Below are 9466 nucleotides of genomic sequence, written 5' to 3'. Positions count from 1 at the left end.
CCTTGTGTCCTTCTATATACTCCCACTCCTCCATGGAGAAATAGACAGTGACATCCTGACACCTTATAGGAACCTGACACACACAATGATACCGTCACCATCCAGACACATCCCTTGTCTGTTACTGGATAATGTCCCAGAATTCCCGGCACCGCTCACCTCTCCCGTCAGCAACTCAGTGATCTTCCGGGTGACTTCTAGGATCTTTATATCATTGTTTCTCTCAGGTGTCAGGGAGGGAGGTGGAGGCTCTATGATGGGACCCCAACTCCATCTCCCTGATAAATGGTTGCTGGGTGTCACATGATCACCAGATGTCTTTTTCACCACTTTGTAATCCTGTGTAAAAAGGTAAACATCATATTATTGTTAATATTACCAGATCCCTAATTCTTCCGGTTTCCCTTATCAGCCCTATTTTATATTAATAGAGATAAAAGTGGTGTCATGTGACCTCCCAGAATCCTCCTCACCTCTCCGGTCAGGTCTGTGTTTTATTAATAGAGATAAGAGTGATGTCATGTGACCTCCCAGAATCCTCCTCACCTCTCCGGTCAGGTCTGTGTTTTATTAATAAAGATAAGAGTGATGTCATGTGACCTCCCAGAATCCTCCTCACCTCACTGGTCAGGTCTGTGTTTTATTAATAAAGATAAGAGTGATGTCATGTGACCTCCCAGAATCCTCCTCACCTCACTGGTCAGGTCTGTGTTTTATTAATAGAGATAAGAGTGATGTCATGTGACCTCCCAGAATCCTCCTCACCTCACTGGTCAGGTTTGTGTTTTATTAATAGTGATGGCACATCTATCAGTCTGTCCCGACATGCCAGGGTGCTAGGGGTAACCTCAGACTCTGAACTGTCCTTTCAAGCCTATATCCAATCCCTGTCCAAATCATGCCACCTTAGCCTCCGCAACATTTCCAGAATACGCCCCTTTTTAACGAATGAAAAAAAATCGCAATAAGCGTTTATTGATCGGTTTGCACAAAAGTTACAGGGCCAGATTCACATAGAAGAGCGGCGGCGTAACGTATCGTAGATACGTTACACCGCCGCAATTTTTCATCGCAAGTGCCTGATTCACCAAGCACTTGCGATGAAAACTTACGCCGGCGGCCTCCAGCGCAAGGCGGGCCAATTTAAATGGGCGTGTGCCATTTAAATTAGGCGCGCTCCCGCGCCGGACCTACCGCGCATGCTCCGTTTCCGAACTCCCGTCATGCATTGCGCGCCGTGACGTCATTTTTTCGAACGGCGACGCACGTAGCGTAATTTCGTATTCCTGGACGGCTTACGCAAACGACGTTGATTTTTAAATTTCAACGCGGGAACGACGGCCATACTTTAGACAGCAATAGGCTTGCTGACTAAAGTTAGGGCACCTAAAACGACGACTAACTTTGCGACGGGAAACTAGACTAGCAGCGACGTAGCGAACGCGAAAATCCGTCGTGAATCGCCGTAACTCCTAATTTGCATACCCGACGCTGGTTTACGATGCAAACTCCCCCCAGCGGCGGCCGCGGTATTGCATCCTAAGATCCGACAGTGTAAAACAATTACACCTGTCGGATCTTATGGATATCTATGCGTAACTGATTCTATGAATCGGCCGCATAGATAGAAACAGAGATACGACGGCGTATCAGGAGAAACGCCGTCGTATCTCCACTGTGAATCTGGCCCATAGTGTCTACAAAATAGGGGATAGTTTTATGGCATTTTTATTAATATTTTTTTTTTACTAGTAATGGAGTCAATCAGCGATTTTTATCGTGACTTGCGGCATTATGGCGGACACATCGGACACTTTTGACACATTTTTGGGACCGTTGTCATTTTTACAGCGATCAGTGCTATAAAAATGCACTGCTTACTGTGAAAATGACACTGGCAGTGAGGGGGTTAACCACTAGGTGGCGCTGTAGGGGTTAAGTGTGCCCTAGTGTGTGATTTTTACTGTAGGCGCGGCGTTGCCTAGCGCGACACGTTACTGATTGTCGTTCCCTATGACAGGGAACAGACGATCATTGACACTGCCACTAGGAAGGATGGGGAAGGTTTGTTTACACTCTCCCCGCTCTTCAGCTCTGTGACCCGATCGCGGGACACCGGCGGCGATCGGGTCCGCGGGCGCGGTCACGGAGCTCAGGACCGGGTCGCAAGCACGCCACAGGCGGGGCACGAGACCCACGGCAGGGCTCTTGAAGGCGACATACCTGTACGTGCTTATGCCCAGCCGTGCCGCTCTGCCGACGTATATCGTCGTGCGACGGTCCTTAAGCGGTTAAAGAAGCCTATCCTGCTTCTAACAAACACTGTTTTACTTCCTCTATCAGCTCATCCCTCACAGCTATTACCTTTTGTATTAATTGGCCCTCCCCTTTTTAGATTGTAAGCTCTTGAGCAGGGCCCTCTGAATTCTCTTGTACAAAATTGGAATTTTGTTAAGCGCTGCCCAAGCTGTTGGCGCTATATAAAAACCTGTATAATAATAATAATAATAATAAGAAGAGTGATGTCATGCGATCTCCCAGAATCCTCCTCACCACTCCAGTCAGGTCTGTGTTTTATTAACCACTTAAGGACCGGACCAATATGCTGCTAAATGACCCAAGGGGTTTTTACAATTCGGCACTGCGTCGCTTTAACAGACAATTGCGCGGTCGTGCGACGTGGCTCCCAAACAAAATTGGCGTCCTTTTTTCCCCACAAATAGAGCTTTCTTTTGGTGGTATTTGATCACCTCTGCGGTTTTTATTTTTTGCGCTATAAACAAAAATAGAGCGACAATTTTGAAAAAAATGCAATGTTTTTTACTTTTTGCTATAATAAATATCCCCCAAAAACATATATACACTTTTTTTTTTTCCTCAGTTTAGACCGATACGTATTCTTCTACCTATTTTTGGTAAAAAAAAAATCGCAATAAGCGTTTATCGATTGGTCTGCGCAAAATTTATAGCGTTTACAAAATAGGGGATAGTTTTATTTATTTCTTTTTCTTACTACTAATGGCGTCGATCAGCGATTTTTTTCATGACTGCGACATTATGGCGGACACTTCGGACAATTTTGACACATTTTTGGGACCATTGTCATTTTCACTGCAAAAAATGCATTTAAATTGCATTGTTTATTGTGAAAATTACAGTTGCAGTTTGGGAGTAAACCACAGGGGGCGCTGTAGGAGTTAGGGTTCACCTAGTGTGTGTTTACAACTGTAGGGGGTGTGGCTGTAGGTCTGACGTCATCGATTGTGTCTCCCTATAAAAGGGATCACTCGATCGATGCAGCCGCCACAGTGAAGCACGGGGAAGCCGTGTTTACATACGGCTCTCCCCGTTCTTCAGCTCCGGGGAGCGATCGCGAGGGGGCGGCTAGAAACGAATAGCCGCGCCCTCGTCCCGGATCGCTCCTGAAGCCACGGGAACAGCCGCATGTACCGGGGGGACCCCCGACCCACGTATAGGCAGGGACTTACAGGTACGCCATTGTGCCTGTCCGTGCCATTCTGCCGACGTAAATGTACATGCGGCGGTCCAGAAGTGGTTAATAGAGATAAGAGTGATGTCATGTGACCTCCCAGAATCCTCCTCACCTCTCCGGTCAGGTCTGTGTTTTATTAATAGAGATAAGAGTGATGTCATGTGACCTCCCAGAATCCTCCTCACCTCTCCGGTCAGGTCTGTGTTTTATTAATAGAGATAAGAGTGATGTCATGTGACCTCCCAGAATCCTCCTCACCTCTCCGGTCAGCAGATAGATGATCTCTAGGGTGAGGTTCAGTATACGCTCCGTCATCTTATCCACTCTCTTTGCATTAGCAATTATTATGGATCCAGTTTCTTCTAGAAGTGCCCCCTCGGGAAATCTCAGCAGAGGTGATCATGTGATGCACTAAAACGTATTTAAAAGAGAAGACTTACAAATAAATATTTCAGTGGCCTTCAGTCCTAGGATCTACTTCCGAGTGTTTCCTGCATCAGCTATTGTTGCTTTTTCTGCAACTGCCGCGGTACAAAAAAAATAGAATTGTAATTAGCGAGAAGGAGGAAGAGAGCAGAGAGGAATGCGAGAAAGAAAGCGAGGAGAGGGGAAAGGCAATCAGAAGAAGCAAATGCTGAGTGATCATCAGAACAAATGTGATGTAAAACCCAACTCCAGACCTTTTCTTTTAACCACTTCAGCCCCGGACCGTATTGCTGGTCAAAGACCAGGCCACTTTTTGCGTTTCGGCACTGCGTAGCTTTAACTGACAATTGCGCGGTCGTGCGACGTGGCTCCCAAACAAAATTGGCGTCCTTTTTTCCCCACAAATAGAGCTTTCTTTTGGTGGTATTTGATCACCTCGGCGGTTTTTAGTTTTTGCGCTATAAACAAAAATAGAGCGACAATTTTGAAAAAAAAAAATGAATATTTTTTGCTTTTTGCCATAATAAATATCCCCCAAAAATATATATAAAAACTTTTTTTTTCCCCTCAGTTTAGGCCGATACGTATTCTTCTACCTATTTTTCGTAAAAAAACAAAACAAAAAAAAAAAAACGCAATAAGCGTTTATTGATTGGTTTGCGCAAAAGTTATAGTGTTTACAAAAGAGGGGATAGTTTTATGGCATTTTTATTAATATTTTTTTTTACTAGTAATGGCGCAATCAGCGATTTTTTTCGGTACTGCGACATTATGGCGGACACTTCGGACACTTTTGACACATTTTTGGGACCATTGGCATTTTTATAGCGATTAGTGCTATAAAAATGCATTGATTACTATAAAAATGCCACTGGCAGGGAAGGGGTTAACACTAGGGGGGGTGGGGAAGGGGTTAAGTATGTTCCCTGGGTGTGTTCTAACTGAAGGGGGGGTGGGACTGACTTGGGGAAATGACTGATCGCTGTTCATACATTGTATGAACAGAAGATCAGCATTTCTCCCCCTGACAGGACCGGGAGCCGTGTGTTTACACACACAGCTCCCGGTTCTCGCTCTGTAATGAGCGATCGCGGGTGCCCGGCGGTGATCACGCCCGGCGGCCACGCGCATCGGCGTCAGGGGCGAGTGGGGGGCACGCGCGCCCCTATTGGCTGCTCGGCGAGATGACGTAATATTATGTGATCTCGCCCAGCAGAGCCGACCTGCCGCCGTAAAACGGCGGCGGCTGGTCAACAAGCGGTTAACCATATAGCAGGGGTAACTTTACGCCGGGAAAAGCCTAACGTAAACGGTGTACGTAACGTCGTAACTCCGTTGTGAATCCGGGCCTAAGTTTTTTTTTTTACAGGTGGTTGTTTATTCCTCGTAGATGGTCAGTCGTACCTACCAGGCAGTAAGTCGTACCTTGCAGGGGGTCATTTATTCCTCTAAGGTGGTTGTTTCCGACAGCCATTCCTCATATGTTGTCATTCCTCGCAGACAGTCTATCAGTCCTTCCTCTAAAGGTGGTCGATCCTCACAGGCGATTAGTTATACCTCCAAGGCAGTAAGTCGTTCCTCATAGGCGATCAGTCAGACATTGTAGGTGGTCACTCTTTCCTCCAAGGCAGTAAGTCGTTCCTCATAGGTAATCACTTGTATCTTCCAGGTGGTCGCTCGTTCTTCCAAGGCAGCAAGTCATTTTTCATAGGCGATCAGTTGTATCTTCCAGGTGGTCGCTCGTTCTTCCAAGGCAGCAAGTCATTTTTCATAGGCGATCAGTTGTACCTTGCAGGTGGTCGCTCGTTCTTCCAAGGCAGTAAGTCGTTCCTCATAGGCGATCAGTTGTACCTTGCAGGTGGTCACTCGTTCTTCCAAGGTAGTAAGTCGTTCCTCATAGGGCTTCAGTTGTACCGTGCAGGTGGTCGCTCGTTCTTCCAAGGCAGTAAGTCGTTCCTCATAGGCGATCAGTTGTACCTTGCAGGTGGTCACTCGTTCCTCCAAGGCAGTAAGCCATTTCTCATAGGCAATCAGTTGTACTATGCAGGTGGTCGCTCGTTCTTCCAAGGCAGAAAGTAATTTTTCATAGGCGATCAGTTGTACCTTGCAGGTGGTCGCTCGTTCCTCCAAGGTAGTAAGTCGTTCCTCATAGGCGATCAGCTGTACCTTGCAGGTGGTCACTCATTCCTCCAAGGCAGTAAGTCATTTTTCATAGGCGATCAGTTGTACCTTGCAGGTGGTCGCTCGTTCCGTCCACGGCAGTAAGTCGTTCCTCATGGGGGTTCAGGTGTACCTTGCAGGTGGTCGCTCGTTCCGTCCAAGGCAGTAAGTCGTTCCTCATGGGGGTTCAGTTGTACCTTGCAGGTGGTCACTCGTTCTTCCAAGGTAGTAAGTCGTTCCTCATAGGCGATCAGTTGTACCTTGCAGGTGGTCGCTCGTTCTTCCAAAGCAGTAAGTCGTTCCTCGTAGGCGATCAGTTGTACCTTGCAGGTTGTCGCTCGGTCTTCCAAGGCAGAAAGTAATTTTTCATAGGCGATCAGTTGTACCTTGCAGGTGGTCGCTCGTTCCTCCAAGGCAGTAAGTCGTTCCTCATAGGCGATCAGTTGTACCTTGCAGGTTGTCGCTCGGTCTTCCAAGGCAGAAAGTAATTTTTCATAGGCGATCAGTTGTACCTTGCAGGTGGTCGCTCGTTCCTCCAAGGCAGTAAGTCGTTCCTCATAGGCGATCAGTTGTACCTTGCAGGTTGTCGCTCGGTCTTCCAAGGCAGAAAGTAATTTTTCATAGGCGATCAGTTGTACCTTGCAGGTGGTCACTCATTCCTCCAAGGTACAACTGATCGCCTATGAGGAACGACTTACTGCCTTGGAGGAACAAGCGACCACCTGCAAGGTACAACTGATCGCCTATGAGGAACGACTCATGTTCCTCATAGGCGATCAGTTGTACCTTGCAGGTGGTCGCTTGTTCCTCCAAGGCAGTAAGTCATCCTCATAGGCGATCAGTTGTACCTTGCAGGTGGTCACTCATTCCTCCAAGGCAGTAAGTCGTTCCTCATAGGCGATCAGTTGTACCTTGCAGGTGGTCGCTCGTTCTTCCAAGGCAGTAAGTCGTTCTTCATAGGCGATCAGTTGTACCTTGCAGGTGGTCACTCGTTCCGTCCAAGGCAGTAAGTCGTTCCTCATGGGGGTTCAGGTGTACCTTGCAGGTGGTCGCTCGTTCTTCCAAGGCAGTAAGTCGTTCTTCATAGGCGATCACCCGTACCTTGCAGGTGGTCGCTCGTTCCGTCCAAGGCAGTAAGTCGTTCCTCATGGGGGTTCAGGTGTACCATGCAGGTGGTCGCTCGTTCCGTCCAAGGCAGTAAGTCGTTCCTCATAGGCGATCACCCGTACATTGCAGGTGGTCGCTCGTTCCGTCCAAGGCAGTAAGTCGTTCCTCATAGGCGATCAGTTGTACCTTGCAGGTGGTCACTCGTTCCGTCCAAGGCAGCAAGTTGTTCTTCATAGGCGATCAGTTGTACCTTGCAGGTGGTCGCTAGTTCTTCCAAGGCAGAAAGTAATTTTTTATAGGCGATCAGTTGTACCTTGCAGGTGGTCACTCATTCCTCCAAGGTACAACTGATCGCCTATGAGGAACGACTTACTGCCTTGGAGGAACAAGCGACCACCTGCAAGGTACAACTGATCGCCTATGAGGAACGACTCATGTTCCTCATAGGCGATCAGTTGTACCTTGCAGGTGGTCGCTTGTTCCTCCAAGGCAGTAAGTCATCCTCATAGGCGATCAGTTGTACCTTGCAGGTGGTCACTCATTCCTCCAAGGCAGTAAGTCGTTCCTCATAGGCGATCAGTTGTACCTTGCAGGTGGTCGCTCGTTCTTCCAAGGCAGTAAGTCGTTCTTCATAGGCGATCAGTTGTACCTTGCAGGTGGTCGCTCGTTCTTCCAAGGCAGAAAGTAATTTTTCATAGGCGATCAGTTGTACCTTGCAGGTGGTCACTCGTTCCGTCCAAGGCAGTAAGTCGTTCCTCATGGGGGTTCAGGTGTACCTTGCAGGTGGTCGCTCGTTCTTCCAAGGCAGTAAGTCGTTCTTCATAGGCGATCACCCGTACCTTGCAGGTGGTCGCTCGTTCCGTCCAAGGCAGTAAGTCGTTCCTCATGGGGGTTCAGGTGTACCATGCAGGTGGTCGCTCGTTCCGTCCAAGGCAGTAAGTCGTTCCTCATAGGCGATCACCCGTACCTTGCAGGTGGTCGCTCGTTCCGTCCAAGGCAGTAGGTCGTTCCTCATGGGGGTTCAGGTGTACCATGCAGGTGGTCACTCGTTCCGTCCAAGGCAGTACGTCGTTCTTCATAGGCGATCACCCGTACCTTGCAGGTGGACGCTCGTTCCGTCCAAGGCAGTACGTCGTTCCTCATAGGTGATCAGTTGTACCTTGCAGGTGGTCGCTCGTTCCTCCAAGGCAGTAAGTCGTTCTTCATAGGCGATCAGTTGTACCTTGCAGGTGGTCACTCGTTACGTCCAAGGCAGTAAGTCAATCCTCATGGGGGTTCAGGTGTACCTTGCAGGTGGGCGCTCGTTCCGACCAAGGCAGTAAGTCGTTCTTCATAGGCGATCACCCGTACCTTGCAGGTGGTCGCTCGTTCCTGGCAGACGATCTGGCGGGCGGCTATTCATTCCGCGCGGGTGGTCATTTTTCAATAATTGGCTGTTCGTTGCCTACGGTGAGGTACAAAGTGAGCTACTCCCTAGGTACAATCTCTGATGACCCATAAACATAGAAATTACATTATAACAGTCATTTCACTGATGAAAACACCAAAAAAAAAACTATTTAAATGAATTATAACAATGGCACTGCCAACACCTACCACAAATACATACATTCCAGCAGGGGACAGTCCTGTTTCTTTCTTTAAAACACATTGAAGGGAAGTTATTGGCTCTTTTCCTATCATCACTTCCAGGATTAGCCTACGCGCCACTTCCGGGGAGGGGCTGCGGGAGCCGCCCTCACTTTTTGCGCATAGCGGCGGCCATTTTGTTGTAGTGCGGATTTTGCGGACATACGGAGAGACAGGCGCTTTTCGCTTTCAGCTTTGATTAACAATGGCTTATCAAACGCCAACACCTATTACAGTGAAATGAATGGGAATCCCTGGTCACCGTGTACAATAAGAAGCGAACATTTATAGCGTGTCCCCGGGCGGTCAGGGATGTGCTTAGATACGTAAAAAAAAAAAAAAAGGGCAGACGCCCTGACTCCTGACTGGCGGTGTTCTGCCGTATTTCGACGTTGAAAGAGCTGCGCACTGCCCCACCCTCCCTCAGCACCGCCTCCTATGCAGAGGCCCTGACGTAACTATTGGCGGCAACAGCGGTTATCGGATTGGTGGCCAAACCCATCCCACCGCAAAAGCCGTCGGCCAATCAGGCGTACAGTAATTCATTCCGCTCAAACCAATCCGAGCCCGGCCTTGACAGCTGACAGCTCGCTCTGGCGGCCAATCAGATTCCAGCCAGCGTGACAGACAAGGCCGCCCAGCAATCGCCGC

The 9466-nt window shown here is 48.4% G+C and overlaps 1 protein-coding gene and 1 long non-coding RNA gene across 7 annotated transcripts in view; one reads left to right on the top strand and one right to left on the bottom strand.

The window, feature by feature from the left end:
• The window catches only part of LOC120909855 (zinc finger protein 436-like), an 865309-nt gene that overhangs the window by 267828 nt on the left and 588015 nt on the right, over nucleotides 1-9466 (top strand). The window lies entirely within an intron of this gene.
• Nucleotides 141-9190, bottom strand: LOC120909960. The gene is made up of 3 exons (XR_005741388.1): nucleotides 8783-9190; nucleotides 3752-3904; nucleotides 141-339 (listed from the first exon to the last, which is right to left on the bottom strand). It is a non-coding gene; the product is annotated as an uncharacterized LOC120909960 (long non-coding RNA).

This window comes from Rana temporaria, chromosome 8 (genome assembly GCF_905171775.1).
Source record: "Rana temporaria chromosome 8, aRanTem1.1, whole genome shotgun sequence".
Lineage (NCBI taxonomy): Eukaryota > Metazoa > Chordata > Amphibia > Anura > Ranidae > Rana > Rana temporaria.
Note: the sequence above shows the minus strand (reverse complement) of the source record. Positions and strands in the feature narration are given on the sequence as shown.